Here is a 26971-nt window from a genome sequence, read left to right on the forward strand (position 1 = left end):
AGTAATCTGCCTATTTCTTCTGCCCCTGGACCAAGTTGTGACCCATGACATCCTCCATGTGCCCTCCCTTCCAAAGTACCTCACATTAAAACAGTTGTTTTGCATATGTTTTCATTTCTCAGCTTTTTATTTAATTGTATTTATTTACAACTTTATTTTTGCTATATATTTGTATATGTATTTGTTTTTTCTCTCATTAGAATACCAGCTCCTTGTGAATAGGGATTGTTCCATTCTTTGTACTTGTATGCCCAGGACCTAGCAGAGTGCCTGGTACATAGTAGGTTCTTGATAAGTATGTCTTGATTTGGTTAATTAATTATGGAGTTTTTCTTTTTTTTAATTAAATTTTATGTTTATTTTTAGTTTACATCATTCATTTCCACAAGATTTTGAGTTACAAATTTTCTCCCCATCTTTCCCCTACCCACCAAACCTAAACAGCGATTCCACTGAATATCCCCTCCCCCAGTCTGATTTGATAAATCTGGAAACCACCATAGCTGCTGGTGATCCACTCTCCTGAAGTCTGCTCCACAGTAGGGGCCTCCCTGAGGCTAACATTGTGGGCTCCCGAAGGGCTGGGCTCTCCTCCCAGCATGCTGCAAAGGACCCTTCCTGTCTGCCTGCTGGGCTGCCTTCAGAGGAAGGTTTCTCTCTGTCATTTGTGGGTTCTGTAGCTCTAAAGTTTGCTTGGAGTCATTTTTATAGGTACTTGAGGTGGTTATGGGGGGTAGCACAGGGAGCTTTCCAGCTTCCTGGAATTTTTCTGAACTCAACAGAAGTCAAGTTTCAAATTCTCTTTATTCATCCCCATCCTTCTGCCCATTAAGAGGGCTAAAATATGTACCCATTATACATATTTATCATAATCTTGTAGACAGGCCATCCATCTCTCAATCAATGAAGATCATATTCTTCAATAAAACAAGTAGCCTTATTTTTTCTTTAAAAGGAAGGGGGAAAGTGCCTTGTACATAATAGACATCTAATAAATAATTGCTGAGTTGAATTGAAAGTGTTTGTGACATTCTGAACACAGAAGACCTTCTCCACAATGCAGCTGCTAAATCCAAAATTTTATATATATATTTCTTGCTGAGGGAAAATATTTGATGTACCTTGCTAGTTATTTTTCATTAGTCTGTGCCAGTGAAGCACATATTCTCTCATCCTATACAGAGTAGAAGGTTCCCAGTTATCAATCTTTCCAAATGCTTTTCAGCATGGTACAAGGCAAAGCCTTCTGTATTTCAATTTGTAGGACAGGGGTTCAAATCATAGCTATAATCCTTACTACCTGTATCACCTTGGACAAGTCACTTTACTTATTCAAGCCTCAGTTTCCTCACCTGTAAAAAGAGAAGGTTGTGTAAATGATTTTTAAAGTCCTTTCTAGCTCTCAATCTGTGGTCCTCTGAATAATTATTTTAAAATTAGCTTTAACTATTAGTTTGTTATATTGTTTGTATGAATGACAGTTTCTCAAATACTTTTCCCCCTTCATTTCAAAGTTTTATCAGGTTACTTATTCCACTGAAGAATATGATTTTCATCAATTCATAGGCAGATGATCCTTCTAAAAGATTATAATAAATATAGAATGGGTATTATATTTCTTGCCTTCTCATTGGGTGGGTGCGGAAGGAAGAAGAGAATTTGGAACTGAACATTTTTTTTTAAAGATTATGATAAAAAATCCTAAACAAAGCTTGAACATTTGGTCTAACTTCAGGGTAGATGACAAGCTAATGAAGCAACCCATTCTGGATAATATTCTTATAAATATCACTCCTAATAATACTATCTCTAAATATCAGGGACCTTTTCAGTAAGTTTCAAATGAACTGGATTCTCAGAGCTGAACTAAACTTCCCTGTCTGTTTCCTCTCTGCCACAATTTTCTTACTTTGCTACACAATCAACCTCATAGATGTGTCTATAGGGAGAGAAGAAATGCATTCTAAGTCAGTGGGCCCTTCTACCTTTTCTAGGCTCTCCACCATCCCTTCCCCCACTCGCCCACTGCCCCCTCCTGTTTCTTGGAGATTGTCTTAGGAGCCTTCTACACTGGAATTAATATCCTCCTACTCTTTACCCTTTCCCTTCCTTAGTTTTCCTCGCTGTTCTTCCTCCCCCTTCTTCCCTCCTCCATGAATCTCAGACAAGGTCATTTCATTTGAAGTATGCTAACCCTGTATCTTCTCTGAAGAAGAAGCTGTTTTCTTGCTAGAATATCTTTAAAAAAAAATTTTTGGCCCCATAGAAAATCCATTTTCTTTTTGCTCTTTTTTCTGAATCTCTCCCCTCCTTTTTGATTCTTTACCCTTCTCTTATAGCCTCAAGTTGTTTGACAACATTCCATTAGGCAGATGTTCCATGATTGGTTTTTTTGCCTTGAGCCACTGGAATTACCCCAGCTGGACCTTCCTCCCTTTTCACAGCTGGTCTTGAGCTGTGATATATGATCTTTCTCCTTCAGAACTTCAACACCAACCCCATTTTTACAGGATCATTACCATGGCTTCTAGAACCATGATCACGGCATGTTTTAGGTGTCCTAGAAGCCAACAAAAATGAAGAACAGCAGGAAAGTGGATATTTACCTTCTGGCCATGTCTCAGTTCTCTTTCTCACATATATTTTCAAGTCCAAATCATGACTCGTCTACCACTCTTACTAACAGTGTGAAAATTTCACAATGTCTTCTTGGCCAAGCTAGAATAGTTTCTATATCCAATACTTCCTTCCTAAAGAATATGAACAGTTTCTTTCATATTGGCTTGTTCAGTGGAACCTGCAAAATTCTTACAGATGTCCTGTTTCTTTTGCTATGGAAATATTTTTCCAAAATAAGTCCAATTTTTTGATGATGCAAATATAATCTTTTTATTTTTTCCAATTATGTGTAAAAACAATTTTAACATCCTTTTTAAAAAAAAAATTTAGTTCCAAATTTTCTTTCTCCCTTCTCTCGCCCCTCATTGAGAATGTAAGCAACTTGATATAGGTTATACAGGTACAGTCATGCAAAACATATTTCCATATTAATCATATCGTCAAAGGAAACACAACAAAAATAAAGTATTTAGTCTGATGTTCTTGCCATACAGAAAACCAAAGGGAAATTTTGGCAATTGCACAATCCAGAGGTGTGACATTTGGGCATTGGTCAAAGGCATCCTTCTAGCTCACCACATGATATATCCTTGAAAGCTCATCACAGGGTTATAACCAGCAGTGTGCTGTTTGGGGGGGATGGAGCAAGGGAAAAGAGTGCATGGACATAATCTTCATTATTAATATTTCTACCAAAGTCTAGTGGGGGGGGGAGGTTCTGTGAAGTGTGAATTCAGTCAAAGGGCCATGCTTGAGGACCTAGAGGGCCACATGTAGCCTTGAGACCACAGATTCCCTGCCTTCTAGATAATCAAGAGAATACTAAACCATGCCCAGTTTTATAGCATTTTCTGATTTCCAAGGTGGAAATATTCACATTGAAAATTTAACAGTAAACTCTTGCACCTGTCCAGACTGACTACAGGTGCTTTCCTTGTGTCTCTTTGTAACCATCACTGGCATCCCTCAGCCCATAATCCTGAATTTCAGCACAGTTCCAGAACCTCAGGAATGTATAAGACAAAGACTGGGAATTTTTTAGACCATGCTGGCTTAGAATGAATTTGTCTGTTCATTTGCACCTACTCCAGGGCTGTCCCCTTCTGAGTAGTTTGTAGGGAAACCATATCATAAATCTGAAGCTAAAAAAGATCACAGAGATCATGTTCAATGCCCTCATTTTACAGTTAAGGAAATTTAGAACCAGGGAATTGAAGGAATTTACTTTTTCAAGGTAACATGGGTAATAAATAGTAGAGATAAGCTTTGAACTCAGTTCTTCTTATTCCAAATACAAGGTGCTTTCACCTTAGAATCTTGATTCCCTTCCAAAAAAAATAATTAAAATTACTCTTCTAAAGCCTGGGACCTGCTTCTCCCTAGAGTGGCTGTGGGCCACTTTAGACTCAAGAGAACCACTGTAGGTTTTCTCTGGAGAAACAATCTTAGCCCATACATTTAGAGATATGCCAAGACATGAACATGTAAGATTACCTGATGGAAAGGGATAATAGACATTTCAAAATAATGATTTTTAGAGGATTATCATTTTCAAGTTCCCTCCCTCTAATTTATCTCTCGCTGTCACAAAATTCTTTCCTATATTTAACCTAAGTTTTGTTTTGTTTCTTTTCTAGATACTTGGCAGATCCTAGTTTTGAAATTCACCAATCTTTCTTTTTTTTCTGGACAGGGAGAGAATCACATGAGGCTCATTGAATCCAAAAAAGTCAAGACAAGGATACCAAGTTGGTCTTTGTCAAGGATATGTGTTTATGTACTATATGTAGAGTGGGAAAGGTGAGATGCACTGTACCTCAGTAGTCAGCAATTAGCAGTTTACTGTAGAGACATCAAGTAACTGTGCTGTCACCCACTTAGGCATCTCTAAGCCAGGAGGGAGCCTATACAAGCAAAATGCTCTATGAAGTATCTGGGACCCTCCCCCACCCAATAGCTCACTCAATTAAAGTTTGCTTAATACTCTTAAGTCTATGAAATATATGTTGAGTCTACTCCTGAGCTTAATACATATGAGATTTATGTTTACATGAAAGTTTTATTCCTTCTTTTATTTTTATTTTTAGCAGCTAAATTTCATTTGTGTCTCTCTTTGGCTCACAAGGGATATGTGAGTATTTGATGAGTTGGCAAATTTAGAAGAACTCCTTAAGCCCTTGGTTATGACACATTTGCTCTCAGTTCTTTTCACATGTTTTTGGTTTCCAATTTTCTCTGGTGTAGCACTTCTTAGACCCTTCTACCTCCTACTCAGAAGAGACTTCTAAAGGATGTAGAAGCAAATTATAAGTGCTGAGGAAAATTGCACTTATTCATCCTTTCCTCATTTGGTTTTTTGCTTTTTGATTTTCACTAACTTGCCAGAGCATTGTACTTACCATTAAAAGCAACAGCGGGCTCCTTCTAAGGTGTTTCCTGAAGAGTGTAAGCAGCTGGGGCAGAAGGATTCTAATGGATCATAGCTACTTCTTATATTACTCCCAAAAGGTACCAACCCTGATGATGTGAGGTTAGAGAAGCCAGGATGCTGACTGAATGAAAAGAACCACAAATTTTACTCTGAGAACCAGAATCTGTCTCACAGCATCAACAAAAGAACTTTTTTTATTACCCCTATGGGCTTCCATATTTTTTAACCAAAGGCCTACTCGTCCTGAAGATAGAGGCCTTTATATTAAAATACACAGAGAGAAGCAAAGGAGTACATCAATTTCATAGTCATTTGTTCATTCTCTCTCAAGATTCAGCAAACATTTATTAAGTCTATTAAGTGCTGAGCACTGGGATTTCATTCTCAAAAAGCTTCATGATTTCTCTTCTAGTGAGAACTGCCAACTCCTTATTTCCCTCCAGATATGTACAAGACAATTTTAATAATATTTTATTTCTTCCCCAATTAAATGTCAAGGCGATTTTTCTAACATTTTGTTTTTTGAAAGTTTTGAGTTCCAAATTCTATTCCTTCCTTCTTCCCCTCCTCCCTTCTTGACATAGTAAGCAATCTGATATAAGTTATATATATTCAATCATAAAAGCATTTCCATATTAGCCATTTTATACAAGAAGACTCAGGAAAAAATGAAAGAAAGAAAAAAGTGAAAAACAGCATGCTTCAGTCTGTATTCAAACAATATCAGTTCCTTCTCTGGTGATGGAAAGCATGCTTCATCATGAGTCCTTTGGGATTACCTTGGATCATTTGATTGCTGAGAATAGATAAATCCATTTATCAATTGGGGAATGACTTGTATTCTTATAAATTTGACCCAGTTCTCTGTATTAGAGAAATTTCTCAAATTATTTCTCTAATATATTTGAGAAATGAAGCCTTTATCAGAGATACTTGTTGCAATTTTTTTTCTCAGTTCTCTGCTTTCCATTTAATTTTGGTTGCATTGGATTTGTTTATGCAAATTAATTTTATATGATCAAAATTATCTATTTTATATTTTGTAATGTTCTTTATATCTTCTTTGGTCCTAAATTTTTTCCTTATCCATATATCTGACAGATAAACTATTCCATGCTCTCCTAATTTGCTTATGGTTATCATCCTTTATGTGGAAATCATGTACCTATTTTAACCTTATCTTTGTATACAATGTGAGATGTTGGTCTATACCTAGTTCCTGCCATACTGTTTTCCAGTTTTTCCAACAGATTGTCAAATAATGAGTGTTTGTTCCAAAAGTTTGGATCTTTGGGTTTATCACATACTAGATTACTATAGTCATTTGCTATAATATATTGTGTACCTAATTTATTCCACTGTTCTTCCACTCTATTTCTTAGCCAGTACCAAATTGTTTTGATAATTACAACTTTATAATACAGTTTGAGATCTGTATGTACAAGATAATTAAAGCAAACTATTATGCTAACAGTCAGCTATGTAACCAATTCATACCCTTTTAGTGAGAAAAGGTATGCATGGGAGATAGATTAAGAGGGGGTATTTGAGCTGAAGGAGAAGGGATCAGGAAGGTGAGATGATGGAGGGTTTTGGAAATGTGATGAAGGCTAGAGATTGAATTGAGGAATGGAAAATGTGGGAGAACTTAAGGAAAACATTAATATAATACTTTAAAGTTGGCAAAGTGTTTCAAAATAGTTGAAGAAGGAGAAATGTTAGTTAAAGTAAACCCAAGTTAAAGGAGAAAGAGTCAAGGAAAATGAAGAGGAATATTCCTGAGAGGGTAAAAGGGGAGAAACACTCAAGCAGAACAAGAAGGTAATTGGTAGAAAAATATAAGGAAGACAAATTGCTGAAGACTCAGGAGTTCACAAATGAGGCTGAATGAAGTTGAATGAAGCTGTAAGGTGCTAATGAGGCAAGAAGGTGAGTGAAAATATGAGTAGAAGAATCCCATAAGTGGCTTGCCACAATACTTAGCCAATGGGTCTTAGTTGGTCAATAAACACATATTAATCACTTACTATGTACCAGGTGGTGAAGTAGATAGAGAGCTAGTCCTGTAGTCAGGAAGACTTGTCTTCCTATGTTCAAACCTGGCCTCAGACACTTACCAACTATGTGACCCTAAGAAGCAAGTCACTTAACCCTGTTTGCCTCAGTTTTCTCATGTCTAAAAGGAGTTGGAGAAAGAAATGGCAAATTATTTCAGTATCTTTGCCAAGAAAACTCCAAATGGGGTCACAGAAAGTCAGACATGACTAAAAACAACTGAACAAGTTGACAGCAACAAGATGTCAGGCACTGTGCTAAGATTGGAAATACAAATACAAAAAAAAAAAAACAGTTCCTGCCTTCAAAAGAACTACAATGTAAAGGAGAAAACAACACACAAAGGGAATCTAAAAAGGGTGGAGGAAAGAGTATGTGGCATAGAGGAAAAGACTAAAGTCCAAGGAGTGCAGTTAGGTAGTAAACAAAGTCTTCAAACAAAGGCTAGATGACTGCTCAACATGGCATAAAGTGATTCTTCTTAAGGTATGGGTTGGACCATGATGCCAGAGTAACAATGAAGGATACTAGCCATCTCCTGAGAGGTAACACAGAAAGATACTCACATTTTGGGGCATGATCAATATGGGATTTTGTTTTGTTTGATTACATATGTTTGCTACAAGGATTTCTTTTTCTTTTCCCCAGTGCTATGTGAGGGAAGATAGAAGAAATTGTAAGCTCCCTGAGGGTAGGGACTATCTTTTGTCTCCTGTTGTATCATGAGCACTTAGAAAAATGCCTGAGATACAGCAGACACTTAATATATGTTGGGGGTGGGAGGAGAGCGAGAGAAAACAAATTTTTGTTTAAAGAAAGAAAATTTTTAAGATATGGTTTAGATTAGACAGTCTTCAATCCTAAGATTCTATCATGTGATTCTAAGGTGATTTAATGAAATAAGCAAAAATTAGTGGAATTTTACTTGTAATTTGTTTTCCTTTTTAAAAAAAACTTTAAATTAATATTAGTTTTAGTATTCAACATTCACAGGATTTTGAGTTTCAAATTTTATCCCCATCTCTCCCTTCCCCCCACCTCAAGACAGTGTGCATTCTGATTACCTGTTTCCTTTTTTTTTAGAAACACAACTACACTTAGCTACCCCATTTCCCTCAATCCCTGCTTCTAGTTTTCTCCCTGAATTTTCTTGCCATAAACTGCAACAGAGTCCAGTCAACTGATGGTATTCACTTTATGGACTGGAAACCAAACCTGATCACATACTTTAAAAGAGGGATGAATTTGAAAGGAAGGGAAGGTGTTGGGTGGGAGTACTTTGGGAACTTGTAAGTTAACAGAGAGAAAGCTCTATTATAATAAGTATAACAGGAAGATCAAGAAAGACAACGTAGGTTATGAAGCCAAGGTAAAGTGAGTTGAAGAGTTAAGGGCAGTCAGTCAAAACTCTCCATCAAACTGGCTCTTTTTATATTTGAATACTTGAGATTGACATGGAAAAATTCAAATGAGATAGAATAAAAATTTAGTCCTAATTGGTACCTATTCTACAAATACTCATCACCATCCATCAAAAAGAATTTATTAATACCTAGTATTACCAACTACTGTAATGTGTTGGAGATACAAATAAAAAGAATGAAATAATCCCCACTCACAAGAAGCTGACATTGTATCACCATTCTCTAAAACAGTGTATTACTTAATTGACCACATACCCTTATGTATGGGTGTGATCCATTACTGGCTACTAGGTAGTGCATGTATAAAGTCCTACATCTGGAGTCAACCTCATTCAAATTCAAATTCAGTGTCAGATACTGTGTGATCCTGGGAAAATCATTTAAGTGATGTCTGCCTGAGTTTCATCCTCTACACAATGTGGAGAATAATAGTACCTGCCTCCCAGGGTTGTTATGAATATAAAAGGATATTTATAAAATGCTGTAAGAATGCTAATACTTATTTTTACTTCGAGGTGGCTTGATTTCTTTGGAATGAATTCTCTCTTCATTGCTTGAGGTAACAACCCCTCTACAGCTTAGACTTCTAGTAACAGTGGCCAATACATTCTTCACTTAATCTAGTAGCGAATTTCTAGGAATTTCTGGGCCCATAGTTACAGCACGTACCTTTTTTTAAAAAAATCAAAGCAATTAAATTTCAACTGTAGACTAAGATATTCATACTTGTTTACACATTTAAAAGTACTACTCTTTAAATAAAAAGTCACTTGTCACAACTTAAAATCTTAGAGCTAGAAGGGACCTTAAGGATGAATTTACCCAACATCCTCCGGTAGAAGATGAGGAAACCAGAACCCAAAGTCAGGAAGTGACTTGTTCAAAATCATACAGTTAATTGATGGGAAGAGCAAAGACAAGCATGGAGATCTTATGACTCCTATTTCAAGTCATTTCTTTTTCCTACTATTCCATACAGCTTGTTGCTTAAAACTTAAAAAAAAAAAACTCTCAAGTTAATTTCATTATTTCCCATTACTGTTGGTTTACTGAGAGCTTATGGAACAACCAGTAGACTCCCTCATCCTGAGGGAGGCTGTCACACTAGGCTGCTTTTGACATGCTGTTTGATTTAAACTTGGTCCCAAGTTGCCATTGGGAGAATCTCAGTTGTTCCATTAATTTCGATGGTGTGACATTAAATGTCAGTGACGCATGACAAAATGGCAAGTAGATAACCAAGAAACATTAATGAGACTTAGGAGAGGGATTTCATTTTTTCCATTGGCAATAGTCTTATGTTTGGGCACTGCAAAATGGAGTTTAGTTATCAAAACAGCAACAACAGCAGAACCAAAAGAAAATGTAAATTGATTTCTTATAGAATCCAACAGTTGCATCAAGGACACAAGCGAGGGCATTACCTAAACAAAAATCACTTATTAAAGGGACCCAAAGACCAAGTTTATAAATTGATGATCCAATGTACCTCTGAGTAACAAAGCCTTTTCCTTCACATTTAATTGTCTTTTTTAGGCAAAAAGATCCATTCTTAAATATGTTCTCTCTCTTTGGGAGATCTGAAAACCATAAAAAAGAAAATCTCTGGATCTATGCAATCTCTGCTATACAAGGAAATGTGGTAAACATCAAACATTATAAAACCTGCTAAATGGAGAGAACTTGGGGTTCAGTCCCTGTGTGAGGAAGGTCCAAAAGGTTCTGGCTTAGTGACAACATCTCGGTCACAATGGTTTGCTTGGTCATTACACAGTAGCCAGGAGGTCAGAGTACCAAGTTGGGTATTGGTGTGGTGCTGCAGCCAGACTGCCACAATTACCTTGCAAGTGTGTGCTAGTGACTGTTACCAAATGAGTATTGGCTCAAAGAAACTGACCTGAGAAAGATTTTAGTTCAAAGAGATCAAGGTCTCCCACTGTATCCATGGTCATTGCCAGTTACCTTGACTTATGTTCTTTGCAACTGGACTCCAATGAGAGTGACTCAGGAGAGAGTGGGGTTGATGACTTCGCAGTTCTGCCTCACTTAAATCCAATTCACTTGCAAGTCAAGACATTGTCCTGATGTCATTCATCCTCTCTGAGAAAAAAAACAGGAACAAGCCATTGGCCACAAGGGGGTGGAGGGATGGATCCATCCCCACTTTAAAACAATGTCACTCTCTTGCTCAAAAGCTTCAGTAACTTCTGGTCACTTCTGGGATAAAACATAAACACCTTTATATTTATATTTATAAGCCTTCACACTTTGACTCCAGTCTCTCTTTCCAGATTTATTTGGAAGTTACATCTCACACATGCTATGTTCAAGTCAAATTGGAAATGTCAAAAAATGTCCAAAAAAAAAAGTCACACCTGGTGATTCCAGTGCTTAATAGTCTACCTCCACAAGCTTTAGGTATCTCATGCCTGGAATACCTTCCCACCTTATATCTGCCTCTTGGAATCCCTAACTCCCTTCAAGACTCAGGTTCTACTTGTGTTTGACCTTTCCTGATCTCTTCAGGTGTTAGTGCCCTTCCCTTATCCACCAAAATTATTGTCTCTCCTTTGTATTTATTCTTCTTTGTACTTGTTTTCTTCCTCCCATAAAATGTAAGCCCCTTGAGGACAAAAGTGTCTCTTTTATGTCTTTGTATGCCCTTAGATCTAGAAACTAGGCCTGTGATTTCATTGGTATAGGAAATTCTTGCCAGTAAAATCCCTCTACTAACACAGATCAACAAGCATTTTGCAATTTAAAGCCCACAAGAGTTGTGTAGGGCATAGAGACATTGAGTGATTTGCCCAGAGTCACACATACTATTTGTGTTCAAGGTAGGACTTTACCCAGGTCTTCCTAATTTGGAGACTAGCTTGCAGTTCACTCTACTATTTCTAATAAATACTTGTTGACTGACCAACTGACTGAACAAGTGGTCAGTCAGTCAACAAGCATTTAGCACATGCCAACTAGGAGGTAGCTAGGTGGCTCAGGGGTTAGAGTGCTAGGACTGGAGTCAGGAAGACCTAAGTTCAAATCTGTCCTAAGATACTTACTAGTTGTGTGACCCTGAGCAAATCACTTGACCTCTATTTGCTTTAGTCAACTGGAGAAGGCAACGGCAAACCATTCCAGTTTCTTTGCTGAAAATACCCTACAGACAGTATTGGCATGCTATGGTCCACAGAGACACACAAAGAGTCAGATGTGATTGAACAAAGTGCCTACTATGTGCCAAACATAATAAATGCTGAGGACACAAAAGCAAAAGACATTTCAAACTGCAGAGAAGCACACAGACAAATGAATCGATGAAAGTTCACTCCATCATGGCTCAACCATGGTGATTCATCTACCAAGGCTGGTGCACAAAATTGCTATGGATTGAAGTTATGAAACTGCAGTATCTGAGTGATTTCCCATTTGGTGCTTTTCTTGTTACATTTGGCAAAGGATCCTGGGTCCTTCACTTGGATTGGAGCGTATTTATTTGAACCCTAGCTACATTTCAGAAAACTAACAGGAAAAGGATGAGAATGTACTATCCTAGCTTGACTTCTTATGACCTAAACTAATGCAGGAGAAACATCCTGAAAATCCGAAGGCTACCAGTTCAGGTTTGGTCAAGAATCACTTCAATGCAGGAGCTAAGTAAAAACCTAACACTGAAAGATATATACTATCAGGAACAAGTTCTCTCCCTGTCTCAAACTGCCTGCAGGCAATCTACATATGCAGTCCTAATCCAGGCTTCTGAATTTTTTTTCCAACCCAGCCCTCAGAGAGGGAAGAGCAGAGAGTCAGTTGGGATCTCTTGGCAAAGCAGGGCAACTCTTGGTAATATAATTTGCTTAGTGATATTTCCTGTGGTTCTGGTTTTCTTTTTTTCCTGTACTGTGTGTATCCCTAGGGAGGGTTCCTTGCTGTTTTCAACTCTCTATAGACTACAAGTTTCTGAAAGTCTTAAGTTATAAATTGCAGTGATGATGCCATGACCTAATATTAGCCATGAATATAATCTTTTTTTTTTTGGAGGGGGGAAGGCAGGGCAATTAGGGTTAAGTGACTTGCCCAAGGTCACACAGCTAGTATTAAGTACCTGAGGCAGGATTTGAACTCAAGTTCTCCTGAGTCCAGGGCCAGTGCTCTATTCACTGTGCCACCTAGCCACCCCCATGAGTATAATCTTGATAAAATTTTTGGAACTCCTAATTCTTCCCAGTGTGTCAGGGGTTTTAGGCTCCAGTTAGTTAAGAGGTCATGCCTGATAAACTGGCTGATAGTAGGTGTTTGGTGAATAAAGTAATGAGTTCATGAATTAATACAAAGATATGTACTTTATAGAGGTTTTGCCAACCATAAAATTTTATGCTAGGTGACATTTGTGTCTTATTAACTTGATTACCCCTTTTGTTCTTTGTTTACCTATACATACAACCCCTGGGATCACTTTCTTTTAGAAATGTAGCATATAACACACAAACCTAGCACGGGAAGAAATAAGCCACTGACTGTTGTGCAGATGTTGTTCTGGGTTGGCAGACAGAAGGCCTGGGTTAAACATCCAACTTTGACGTCTACTGGTGGCAAATCACATAATCTCCCCAACTCCCAATCAGCTCATCTATAAGATTTTGTAACATAGGAAATGCAAAAACGTAACCTTAAACAAGTACTATTAAGTTGCTAGCCTAAGGTGACACAGGTAATAAACATTTAAACCCAGATATCGGAACTCTTTCTTTTTCTTTTGCTGTTCAGCTGTTAATTATTTTAGATGTTTCTATGCAATAGACAGAGAGGCAAGAGTTCCTTCTGCCTCTGGAGACAATGAAGGTCTTAGAAAATACAGGAAAGTGGTAATGATGGCATCAATTACTGCAAGAGTGAAAAGGAGTGGATGGATATGAGAGTCACTGGGGAAACCGGATCACCAGGATGTGGCAACTGGCTACATATAAAGAACAAGAGGTCAAGATTGCAGTTAGCCCTTGCACAACACGACTTTCCCCATTGCAATTTCAATATATTGTGGGTCAACAAAAGAAATTAAATGAGAATTTGGGGGGAGTTTTGTATAAGCTGCAGATAAGAGAAGCCCAGCAGATGACACAGAGCCTATGAGCAAATAAGCCAAATTTTACAATGAGGTACTGTAAATACCCCACAGAAGAAAAGGGGGGAAAAATCAGACTTCTCTGGTACAAAGAGAAGACCAAAAAATGTTTTGGTGGATTTTCCAGCTCACGGGGTGCCATATCCCCAGCCCCCCAATGTGGAAGGGATAATTGCAATATAAGGCTTCAAGCTTAGGGGACTATACGTCCCCTCTGCCTGCCCTCCTTCTCTTATTCATTGCTGAGCCCAACTTGTCCATCAGCACAGCCTGCCATAGATATGAATACTGGCAGTGCTGCATAGGCAAATATTTAGCAACAATCTCTCAGGGGAAAAAAATGTACAAAGGATACATATTTACTATCAATTAATCAATAAACATTTATTAAGTACCTACTACGTGCAGGGCACTTTGCTAAGTGCTGGGGTTACAAAAAGGCAAAAGGCAGTTCCTACTCTCAAGAAGCTTACAGTCTAATGTGGAAGACAACGTGAGAACAATTATATAGAATGAACAATATACCAGATAAATGTGCTGTTGTTCAGTTGTTTTTCAGTCAGGTACAACTCTTTGGGACCCCACTTGGGGTTTTCTTGGCAAAGATACTAGAGTAGTTTGTCCTTTCCTTCTCCAACTCATTTTACAGATAAGGAAACTGAGGCCAAAAGGCTTAAGTGATTTGCCTAGGGTCACACAACTATTAAGTGTCTGAGGCTGGATTTGAACTCAGGAAGATGAGTCATCCTGACTCCAGGCCCAGCACTCTAACTACTGCACCACCTAACTGCCCACAGGATAAATAGGGGAAAAAAATTAAAAGAGAAGGCACTAAAATTAAGAGGAGTTGGGGAAGGCTTCCTGTAAAAGGTGAGATTTAGAGACTTAAGACACCAAGGAGTTCAGTAATCAGAGTGGAGGAGAGAGAGTATTCCAGGCATAGGGGATAGCCAGAGAAAATGCCCAGAGCTGAGAGATAGTAGGTCTTGTTTGTGGGACAACCAGGAGTCCAGGGTCACTGGATCAAACAATATGTATTAGGGAGTAAGGTATAAGAAGACTGGGAAAGTAGGAAGGGGCTAGGTCATGATGGTCTTTGAATGCCAAGCAGAGCATTTTGTATTTGCTCCTGGAAGAATAAGAAGTCACTGGAGTTTACTTAGTAGGGATTGACATCAGATCTTCACTTTGGGAAAATCACTTGGATGGCTAAATGGAGGAGAGACTTGAGTCCGGGAAGACCCACCAGAGGCTATTGCCATAGTCCAGCTATGAGGTGATGGGGGCCTGCACTAGAGTGGTGGCAGTGTCAGAGGAGAGAAGGGGAGGGTGAACTAGAGAGAAGTGTCAAAGGTAAAAATCATTGGGCCTTAGCAACAACTTGGTTTGGAGTGAGATGAGATAGCGAATAATCCAGAATAACTTCTAGGTTGTGAGCCTGGGGGACTGGGAGGATGATGTTGTCTTCTACAGTAACAGGGAAGGTGGTGGTAGAGGTGTGTGGTGGGGGGGGAAGGGGATGATGAGTTCTGCTTTGGACATATTGAGTTCAAGATGTCTACTGGATATCCAGTTTAAAATATCTGAGAGACAGTTGGAGATAAGAGATTAGAGGTCAGCAGAGACATTGGGGCAGAAAAGATAGATTTGAGAATCAACACAGAGATCGTAATTCAATTCATTAATAAACTAATGAAATCACCAAGTAAAATTGTGTAGAAGGAGTTGAGAAGAGGGCCCAGGACAGAACCCTAAGGGACATCTATGGCTAGAGGGCATGATTAGGAGGAGGAACCAGCAAAGGAGACAGAGAAGGAGCAGTAGAATAAGTAGGAAGAGAACCAGGAGAGAATGGTGTCCCAAAAAGCCTAGAGAGAAGAGAGTATCAAGTATCAGAGGATCAAGAGTGATCAACAGTGTCAAAGATTGCAGAGAGGTTAAGGAGAATGAAGATGGAGAAAAGGCCATTGGACTTGGCAACTAAGTGATCAATATTAGCTTGGAGAGGGTAGTCTCAGTGGAATGATAGGATCAGAGGCCTGATTGTAAGGGGTGATCAAGAGAGTGAGTAGAGAGAAAGTGGAAGCATCTAATATAGATGGCCTTTCAAGGAGTTTAACTACAAAGGGCAGAAGAGATATAGGATGATAGCTAGCAGGGATAGAAAGATCAAGTGAAGGTTTTTTTCAAGATATGAAAGACATGGGCATGTCTGTAGGCAGTAGACAATGAGCCAGTAGAGAGGGAGAGATTGAAAATAAGTGAAAGAGTAGGAATGATAGAGGGGGCAATCTTCTGGAAGAGAGAGGATGGAATGGGATTGCTAAAACAAGTAGAGGGGTTAGCCTCGATAAGGAGTAAGACCACTCCATTATGTGAGACAGGGGTCAAGGAGGATAAAGTGACAGAAGGCATAAGAGCAATAGAAAAAGAATAGAGGAGAACAAAGAGCTCATGATGAATGGCCTTAATTTTTCTGTGAAAAAAGGCAAATGAAAACAGAGAGGGGAGAAGGGGACTCATGGGAAGTTCAAGGAGCGATGAGAAGATTTAGAAGAACCATTGAGGAAAGTGGGATAGTGAGTTGATAAGGAAGGTATAGCAGGGTTGTCTAGCAGTAGAGCGAGAGTCCAATTGAGGTTGTACAAAATAAATCTATGGTGGACCCAGTCAGAACAGTTATGTGCTTTTTTCCACCTTTGTTCAGCAGCACATGTATAGGAGGAGCTAAGGAAATGAATGAATGGGGAGAGTGACGCAAGACTCAAGGCTTGCTAGGCATAATCATGATATGATAAGGGAGCTAGGGGTTCAAGAGAGGACAGTGTAGACTGGAATTGGCTAAGCAAGGAGTCAAGATGGGGAGAAGAGAAAAGATTAGCTAGTGAAGGGGGGAGGGCATGGGAGAGGCTTGAAGGGTCAAGGGATTGGAGGGCACAGTGCAAAAGAAGAGCAGGGTTACATAAGGAAAAGCAGAGGGAGAGGTGAAAAAACAATTTATTTCTCCATCATTTTTCAAGTCTAGATAATCAAGAAAGCAATAAATCAAGCCCTTACTTGTGACATTTGCCGATTTCTGAGCTGGATTGCTTTCTTTTTTTACTGTAAAGCTCTTTTAATGATCTAGAGTTTCCCATGGAAACAAAGGCCCAACTTGCCAACACTCACATTTTATTCATGTGGCTATAGGACATCAAGACTTTGGAAGATAGCAATCATCAAAGAATTGAAAATGAGCATCATACAAAGGGCAATAGGGGGTGCCCGGTGGATGCACTAAGCAATGAGGAACTTTGAAGAACAGGTGGCATCAAGGAAAGGTATAATTGGAAAAGAAGAATAGTTGGTCATGTGATAAGGGCAAGGATTGGCAGTAGACAGCCAGAGTACTCCACTGGTATCTTCTGACATCAGGAGAAAGCAAGAAGCTTTATTCGTTATGTGACATTGAGCAAGTCTCTTCCCTGGACAAAAGTTGTATAAGGTAGAAAGGCACAGATGCGATCTGCTTCACTAGGGATGAATCCCAATTTAATAAGATTCTAGACTTATTTGAGTTTTAAACAACATTTTATGTCAGGTGTTCACTTTTTCTTCCAATGGACCCTTTTTCCTATGTTTAATGGCAAGATTCTGAAAAATACTGTATTTTGACAGGCTAGATGTTTTATGATGATTAACACTGGGTAATTCACAGGATAGCTCCTAATCGTGTGTTACATTAAGACAGGCAAAGAAACTGAGGCTCAGAAGTTAAGTGACTTTTCTGGAATCACACAGCTACTAAGTATATGAAACAGGATTTAAACCCACATCTCTTCTGGGTCCAAGTCCATCATATAAACACTATACCATGTTGCCTCTCTGTTCTTCAATTTTCTCTACCAGTTACATGTACATAAAAGCTACCTTTCCTATTATTTTCACTGCAGTGTTGAGAGGCTAAATTAGTTATTTAAGTGCTTTGAACTCTCCTAGAAAGGATACTCTATAAATACAAGATATCATTACGATTATTCTCTTCATTTTCAGTGATTTCAGGTCATTTAATAAATAAAAAAAAGGCAAACATCTTCAGAACGAGTCTAATTTTCAAAGGAGTTCAACATTGGCATTTAATAGAAGAGACTGGAAATTTACAAGTGAAAAATGGGGTAAATAGAACAACTATTATTCAAGCTAAACTAATACAATGCAGGCAAAAAAAAGACCATTGAGAAACTTAAATGAGATGTACTTACATCTCAGCTTCTGGGCTTGGTCAAAATAACTGGAAAAAAATAACAGATGAAAAGGAAATGATGCTGTTGAACCAGGGCTTATGGGAATATCTTATAATGGAACATTTTTTTCCCAAGTAATTGCAAAGAAGGCAATTTCGTGGTTTTTATTGAACAGTGCAGAATAATTTAAGCATGCAAAAAAGCACATCCACCATAAAAAAATAACTCTTTTACTGGAAGGATTGCCTATTTTTCATGACCATGGCTGAGGGGAATCCAGGCCCTCATTTCTTTATCTAAGTAATGACTTTCCTCATACTCATTTTCATTAAGTCACTCCCACAGTGAGGAATGAGGGTGAATTTGGTTAGAAGATAGCTTCCAGCAGGTAATGTGAAAGCTTAAAATAGCATGGAAAATATGGTGCATCTGGGGAAATGGACAAAAAAATGCACAAAATGAGGATTTTACCATCTGCTTCCCGTAATATGAAGCATCTCTCAAACCCTAAGCCCTAAGTTCAGACTCCTGGGATTGACTCATCCTCAAAGAACCTGCTGGACATAAAAATAGCATTTTATAGAGAAAATTAGATAGGTGATGCCCTCTGTATGCAAACGGGAGTGGCTTGGGGAGGACTATTAGCAATTTGTACAAAGAGAAGTAGCAAACTGTCCACTTAGAGAAAGTTATTATTCCTTTGGATTTACCACTGAACATAGACTATATATATGAAGATATAGTCTATGTTGGGTGTTAAATTGAAGGAGTTTTAACCCCTTTAACAGCCTCAGAAGAGCAACAATGAATTATGGAAGAGACTGAGTAAACCAGTAAGTGATTTTGGGGGTTGGAAATTTGGGGCAGAATTTATATTTAAAGAGATAACATTAGATATTTTCTCATTTTTGCAGGATGTCAGAAGATAGACCTATGATGTCCTTGGTAATGAAATTCCTTATGAGAAACTGCTTTCTGACAATGCAAATCAAAACCTATTCTTCAAATATAGCCTTGAAGTCACTGAAAAGGTAAGTGATTTGCGGAAGGCCAGAGTCTATGTATGTTAAAGATAGGTCCTTCTGTTGTATCAATCTCCCCTGTAGTGCTGAGAACAGTGATGGGGTCTTAATACATATCCAGTGAGTGATAAGTTAGTTCCTCTGGCCTTATTAACAGCACTAGATGAGTTCTACTGTTGGGAAATCTAATCATCTGAAGTCTGCAAATTCCCAATGTCTTTTCCTAAGAAGTTTGGGAGGGTTCTTTCTTCCATACTAAAAAAATACTCATTTCACAGTTTAAATTTTATAACTCCATTATATTTGGGTTCCTGTGCCATGGTACATGTCTCATAGCAAACTGTTCTCATTTGGCTCTTGGTTCCACAAGGCAATGTAATCTAGTGGGAGTAATCAAGGGAATCTTTTGATTTGTTGGTCTCAAAGCCATAGAGGAAGATATAATCTCTGATCCCTTTCTAGTACACTCTTGTTGAAGGGAATACATTTTGACGAGTTGACACAGAAACTCCTAGTTGGTGGTCACTATGTCAAAGATGATTGGCCACTCAGGAAGAGTTGCCCACTCTGGAGAACTCCTGTTTTAGTAGCAAGTTATTAATAAAGTCTTAGGAGTATTGATAGTAATAATAATAGCTGATATTTGTATGGAACTTTACAAAGCTTTTTATATATGTTCTTTTCCTCACAACTTCTCCAGATATTCTCATTCTATAGATGAGAAGACCAACATTGAAAGAGAAGATGAAATATCCATGGCCAAAGAGCTAGTAAGAGTCAAATATTAAGGCCAATATTGTTTCCTTTAAACCATATTGCCACCTATTTGCTTCTTTTATTGAAAAAGTTGACCCATTATCACTCACCCAAGATTGTCCCAGAAGTTAGCAAACCAAGGCAACTCATAAGCCATTTCTCCATGATATCAAACAACTGACAGATTTGACATATGTCATCAATCAATTCTACTAAAAAAAGCTATTTGCCAAGTCAGCTGTTTGACAGCTGGTGGAGGGCAATGGAGATGGTGAGTCTTACTCATTTTCACATTTTACCTGGGCATGTTGACATTGGCACCAGGCCCTTCATCTCTGGTCTTTCCCTGTCTACTGGGTCTACTAGCCTCTCATTTTTTTCATTATTTCAAAGTGTAGCTAGAAACATGAAGAATTGACACTTTTTTTTTGCTCTCTTCCAAAGGCCTCTCTCTAAACATCCTATAATGTTTGCTGTGCAAATAACACCTTCTGCCTGGTCTTGATTTTCTGAAATCTTCTGGAAATATCAGCTTAATCAAAGTTTATTGAACTTTGTTGACATTCTGAAAAAAAAAATTTCTGAACTTATTACCTAAGAATTCAAATGACTCTGAAGAGGAGACAGCAGTCATCATTACCTGCTCTTTTAAAGGTTTTGAATAATTTTATTTTGTACTAGTCATTATTTGGAAGAGATGATGGAATGGGTGACTCTTTACCCTAGCTTTAACATTAAAATTAATATCTATATACTGGTGCTAGAAATGGATTATAACTCTTTCAGAAGGCATGAATCCCCAGGGAGCCTTTAGGTTCAAATTCTCAATCTCCATATTACTCTGTGTCATAGATCTGAATTGAACTGAAAGTCAAAATATACCTTTTTTAGGAGAATGAGGGAGGGGTGAAACTGAGTCATCCTGTGCTCACTGAAGGGAAAAGATGATAAAGAAGATAGAAAACCCAAATTACAGGTTTGGCCTTGAGCATTAAACAAGCTTCTCTATCCATTTTAAGCTAGAAACAGTCAATCTTGTCCTACCTTGCCAAACACAAATGGCAAACAATTTAAGTCGATAGGTTAAAGGATAGTGCTTGCTTTTTGACGCACTGTTCCTGCAAATTCTAGCTCCTTGAACTTGACTTTGAAAACCAGGGTCTCATTTCACAAGTAAGAAATTCACATCCAAATATCAGGAAGAGGAGTTCCTCCTTTTGACAGCTGGAGAGAAGTTTAAATCCCTGATCTTTTTACTGGAGGGATTAGTTTTTATTACAAAGGAGCAACATTTGGCACCAGGGACTTAGAGGATGGGGGTGAAGGAGCAGGCTGGGGAGTACACAGGAAATTATTGAATGAGTGTATGAATCCAGAGTTCAGGGAATAGAAACAGCCAGGAAGCAAGAGTTAGGACATGAACCAAAGATGAGTCTGAGAATCAGAAGATCCTCTGCTGAGTTGGTGAAGGGAGTGGCTGTAAAGATAGTCAGGTTTTGTTACTTCTTACGTACTACCCATTGAGAGTTCTCCAGGTCTGGATTTTGAAATAGAGGCCCCCAATTCTACATCCTCATTTGCAAACTAACTCTAAAGGAAGTATAGCTCAACTGTATATGGATAATAGAGATGAGAGCTGAAAATGTACTTGTTGACTTGAGACTTCCTTTTATGCACATGAAAGTTTATGGACTGCACTGAATGGATTTTCTGGTCACATAATTAATTGTAACTAAAATACCCACATGAGTATATAAACAGAGAAGGCCCATCAGAGACTACTTTAAATGATAATCAAGCAAACAGGTTGAATCTCTGGAGTCATAGCCATTGTAGATAAATTTCTAGGCCTCTGTGCAAATATTTGCAAATCCATTTTCCCAAGACATTTGTTCACATGTGCCCTAAAATGCTTTATCTCTTATGTACCTTTATCCATGGATTGTTTATTCTTTCTTCCTAGATCTTGCCCACTCCTGCACTGTCTAGGCAAATATATACATCATATGCTTATCTATAACATTTGTATTTTGTAAGCAACAGGGAAGCAACAGTGTCCCACAGCAGACAGAGCATCCACAAGACCAGGGTTCAAGTCTTGTCTCTGACATATATTGACTGAGTGACTCTTGACAAATCATTTTATGTCTCATCTCCCCTGCAGAACTTGCCAAGACTAAGTTGCAAAACAGTTGCCAGATTGCATTGGTAGAAAGAACCATCACCCTGGGAGCTCTCCAGACCAATGAAGTCACAAGTCCTGACAAAAACCACAAAAAAAAAAAACTGAAAATAAGACACCACTGAAAAAATTTTGAGAAGTGTCATGGTGAGAGCAGATCATTAGGAAAATGACTCTGGTGGTACTGTGAAGGACAGATTGGAGAAAGAAGGGACTAGAGTTTAGAATACCAGTTAGGAGGTTATTTTTACAATAGTCTAGATAAGAGAAGAAAAAAGTCTGAATAAGGGTCTCTGAAGTAGGAGCTGAGGTGAGATGGACATGGGAGATGGAGTAGAATAAATAAGCATTGGCTATTAAATTAAGTTTGTGGAGTAAGAGGGAGGAGCCAAAGAGACAATGTTCCAAGGAAGGACAAAAATAAACATGGATTAAATGGCTACTCTGTGTCAGGGAATGTGGCAAGCTCTAAATAAATATACTATTTAATCTTCACAACAACACTGAGAGATAGGTGCTGTTATTATCCCAATACACAAATGAAGAAACTCAGACAGACAAAAGTTAAGTAACTTGCCCAGAGTCACACAACCAATATTTGAATTCAGTTCTTTCTGACTACAGACCCAGAGCCCTAACTGCTGGCCTCCTAACTGCCAAGATTACCTCAAGTTTTAGTTCTCCCTTTTAAATATTCTTCATATAATTTACAGCTTTTCTGGTAAAAAGAGGAGTAAAGCAAGGATATTCTCTTTCCCTGCCTTCATATGACATAGTTCTAGAAATCATAGCAATAGCAGGAAACAAAGAGAAAGAAATTAATTAAAGACAATAATAAAGAGGAGACAAATCTATCCCTATTTGACGATGTCATGATAAGTTGCTTAGAAAACCCTATAGAATCAGCAAAGAAACTAATTGAGACAATTAATAGCTTTAGTAAACTTTCAGGCTACAAAAAAAATATCAGCAGCATGTTCACATAGTAGTAACAGTCCAAGAGCAATAATACAAAGAGAAGTCCCTTTCAAAAACAAACCACAAAATGTACAAAATATTGGTGAGTCAGTCTAATAAAATACATTTCATACCCATATAGATCCAATTACAAAATGTTCTTTAAAGAAATAAGGAACAGCTTAAGTATGCAGTGTTCCTAGTTGAGCTATGTCAATATGATAAAAAGACAACTTCCCTAATTAATTTACAGATTTAGAGCTATGCCATTCAAACTAACAAAGGGATACTTGGTAGTACTAAAAAAAAAAAATAAATTCCATTTGGAGAATCAAAAAATCTAGAATATCAAGGGAAATTATGGGGGAAATTAGGAATAAAGTAGGGGAATGACATTTCCAAACCTCAGACTATGCTATAAAGAAGCAATCATCTATTCTATTTGTTGGTGATCACAAAATAGATCAATGGAATAGACTAGATGATAAAGGAAGTAAAAAAGAAGCAGATCATGTAGTGCTTACAGCTGTGGGTAAGGGGAGATTTCTTAAAGAAAAAATTGGTAAGAGGCAGTTGCAAAATATAAAATGGATTATTTAGATTGCACAAAATATTATTATGAATAATGCAAGTAGCATAAGAAGAAAACTGGGAGAAAAATATCAAATATCTCTTTCTAAGGCTCTGATTGCCAAGAGACATAGATAACTAACAGAAATATCCAAGACCAAAAGCTATCAGGCAACTAGGTGGCAAAGTAGATGGAAAATTGCAATGAACTTGGAGTCAGGAAAAACTGAATTTAAGTCTAACTTCAAATACTTGTTAGTTTGTGACCCTGGACAGGTCACTTGACCTCTTTCTGCCTCAGTTCCCTCTTTTGTAATTTGGAAATAATCATACCACTTACTTCTCAAGGTTGTCATAAAGATAAAATGAGATATAGTTGTAAAGCATTTTGCATACCTTAAAGCACTATATAAATGCTGGTTGGTATTGATAGAAATAAGTGGTCAAAGGATATGAACAAGCAGATCTCAAAAGAAGAAATAGAAATTATTAACAATCACATAAAAGAATATTCTAAATCATTAATAAGAGAAAATTTTTTTTAAATCCTTGATGTTAGGGCAGCTAGGTGACACAGTGAATAAAGCACCAGCCCTGGAGTCAGGAAGATCTGAGTTCAAATCCAGCCTCAGACACTTAACACTTACTAACCATGTGACCTTGGGCAAGTCACTTAACCCCAATTGCCTTGCCTCCCCCCCCTACAAAAAAAAATCCCTGATATTCTACCTCATGCTCTCAAATTTGACAAAAATGACAAAAGATGGGATAGTCCATGATGGCAGGGTTCTGAAAAGATAGGCACATCAAAGCATTGTTGGTAGAACTGTCAATTGGCATAGCTGTTCTGGGAAGCAGTTTGGAATTGTGTAGTAAGTGTCTAAATTATCAATACCCTATAAGCCAGAGATCCTACCTGCTAGGTGTGTACACCAAGGAGATGAAAAACAAGAAAGTTTTCATAAATATTAAACTATCAACAATAGTGCTTTTTGTGTTATCTGGAAACAAAGTAGATGTCCATCAGTTGAGGAATGGCTAATAAATTGTGATATAAGAATGCAAAGGAATATTACTGTGCTATATGAAATAGAGTGTGATTAATAAAGATTTTATACACACACACATTCAAATATAAACTGATATGAAGTAAAGTAAAAAGAACCTGGAAAACAACATAGACAATGACTAAACAATGTAAATTGGAAGAGCAACAACGACAAAACAATCAAAACCAAATATTGCCCGACTGTCATAACCAAGCCTGGCTCTGAAAAAGACGTATCCCCCACTTCGCAGAAGTGAAGGACTCCAGGTTTGGAACACATCTGATAGTTTTGCTTTCTCAACATTTTTTTCTCCCATTTTTTTCTTTATTTTGAAAGAGATATATTTGGGAGGACAAGGGGGAAAGATTCAGCAGGAAATGTAGATGATGTAAAAATAAAAGATATGAATAAAATTTTAAAACAAATATGATGGGGCAGCTAGGTGGTACAGTGGATATGATGAGGTTAGGGAAACATAAAATGTTGAAGTATAGGGTTGGAGTGGTCAAGACCACAAAATACCAACATGCTGGGTCCTGCAGAATGAATTCGACCCAAGTCTTCTCTCAGCCAAAGAAAAGCAAAGTTTATTAAAAGTTTTACCTTAATGGGTAGACTCTTAAAGAGCCTCAGTATCTGTGACGCTTGTACTGGACAAGCAGGCCAGAATCATCTGACACAGAATGAGTCTGTGCTAGATCATTTCTCCCACATCTTCCTGGAGGCAAGATGGGTCTGATATACAGAAAGGTTGTGGGAGGAATCTAGGGGTCGTCTAGAGGAAGAGTTTGGGGAGGGTCTTCAGGAGAAGTCAGATGAGGTCAGACTCCAGTGATGAGGAAATGAAGGTGGGAAATATCTGGAAGCTACCTGGGGTGACAGACAATGGAGGGCTAAGCTAGTTTAATGGTGTATAGATATTTTGGGAGGATCAAGGGTAGGGGCTAGCTGAACAATAGAGGGCTAGGCTAGTAACAGAGGCTTATAGCCTCAGACAAATGCCTCATCAAATGGGAAGATGCAATCAGAGTTCAAGGGGGTTCCCAGAGCCTGTACCTCATCAGACAGAGTACTGGTCCTAGAGTCAGGGGGCTCTAAGTTCAAATCTGACCCTAGAAACTCACTAACTGTGTGACCCTGGGCAAGTCACTTAACCCCGATTGTCTCAAAAAACAAATATGAAAGCCTCCTAATATTCCTAGAGCTTTAAGGGGCAAATTTGTTCAAGAGGAAATTATTTTAGATGATCTGAGATCCCTTCCAACTGTGCAATTCTGTGATTGAGAGAAACCAAAAGAATGATGCGAAAGACTAGCTGACATTTTCTATGGTTCATCCAGCAGAATGCAAGTCCATTGAGAATAGGGACTGATTTTTTGTTCATATTGTTTTCTACTGAATGCCTAGCACAGCACTATGCTTATAATAAAAAGATACTTGAATATGGCTCTTTATGGTTCACAAATCATTGTATATACATGATCTCATTTGATTTGGGCCTCATACAGGAAGGGATCTTATTTTTCAAACTCAATATAATGCTTGACAGTAGAAGTAGTATAAACTAAACAGACATACCATAACTCCATGAGTAAGGACGTTTTGAGCTCTAAACCTGGAGTCAGGAAGACCTGAGCTCAAATCTGGCCTCAGACACTTACTAGCTGGTAGAAACCAGACAAGTCACTAAACCCTATTTGACTTAGTTTCCTCATCTGTAAAATGAGCTGAAGAAGGAAATGGCAAACCAAACCAGTATCTTGACCTCAAATGGGGTCATGAAGAGTCAGAGCTGACTGAAACGACTGAATTGCAACAATTACCTTATGAGGGGAACCACAAAAGCATCTATTTTAAACTAGTGTAAAGCCAAGAAACACAAGCTGTGCTTATGACTTAACTTCACATGAATATAAAATATTCTAAGAGGTTGAGGGTTAGAGCACTGGACCTGAAATCTGAAAGACTTGAGTTCAAATATAGCCTCATTCAGTAGCTGTATTGATGAGGTATGGGCTCTGGGAGCCCCCTTGAGTCCTTGAGGTACAGGCTCTGGGAACCTCCCTTTGACTCTTGATTAAATCATCCTATTTGATGAAGCAAGGCTGTTACTAGACTTCCCACCCATGAACTGGCCTGGCCTACCCTTAATCTCTCATTGACCTCATTAACTCCTTCTGAAGACCCTCCCCAAACTCCTCCTCTAGACCACCCCTGGATTCCTCCCACAACCTTCTGTATTTAAGACCCCATCTCACACCACATGGTGTGCGAGTGCTATAGAATGCCATAGAATAGTGAGAGCACCATGGAATAGTGAGAGTGCCATAAAATGACCCAGCACAGACTTATTCTGTGTCTAATGCAAGCGAACTTTTAATAAATTTTACTTTTTTTTGGCTGAAAAGACTTGAGTCAAATTCATTTGACAGGACCTGGCATATTGGTATTTTGTGGTCTCCAGAGCAACCCTAACCCTCTTAGTGGGTAACCTCTACAGTATGACATTGAGCAAATTGCTTAACCTCTGCCTCAGTCTCCTCAACTATAAAATGGGGATAACA

The sequence above is a fragment of the Petaurus breviceps genome, unplaced genomic scaffold, assembly GCF_028583685.1.
Source record: "Petaurus breviceps papuanus isolate PSGF00001 unplaced genomic scaffold, PetGlider_PUasm1.0 688, whole genome shotgun sequence".
NCBI classification, from domain to species: Eukaryota; Metazoa; Chordata; class Mammalia; order Diprotodontia; family Petauridae; genus Petaurus; species Petaurus breviceps.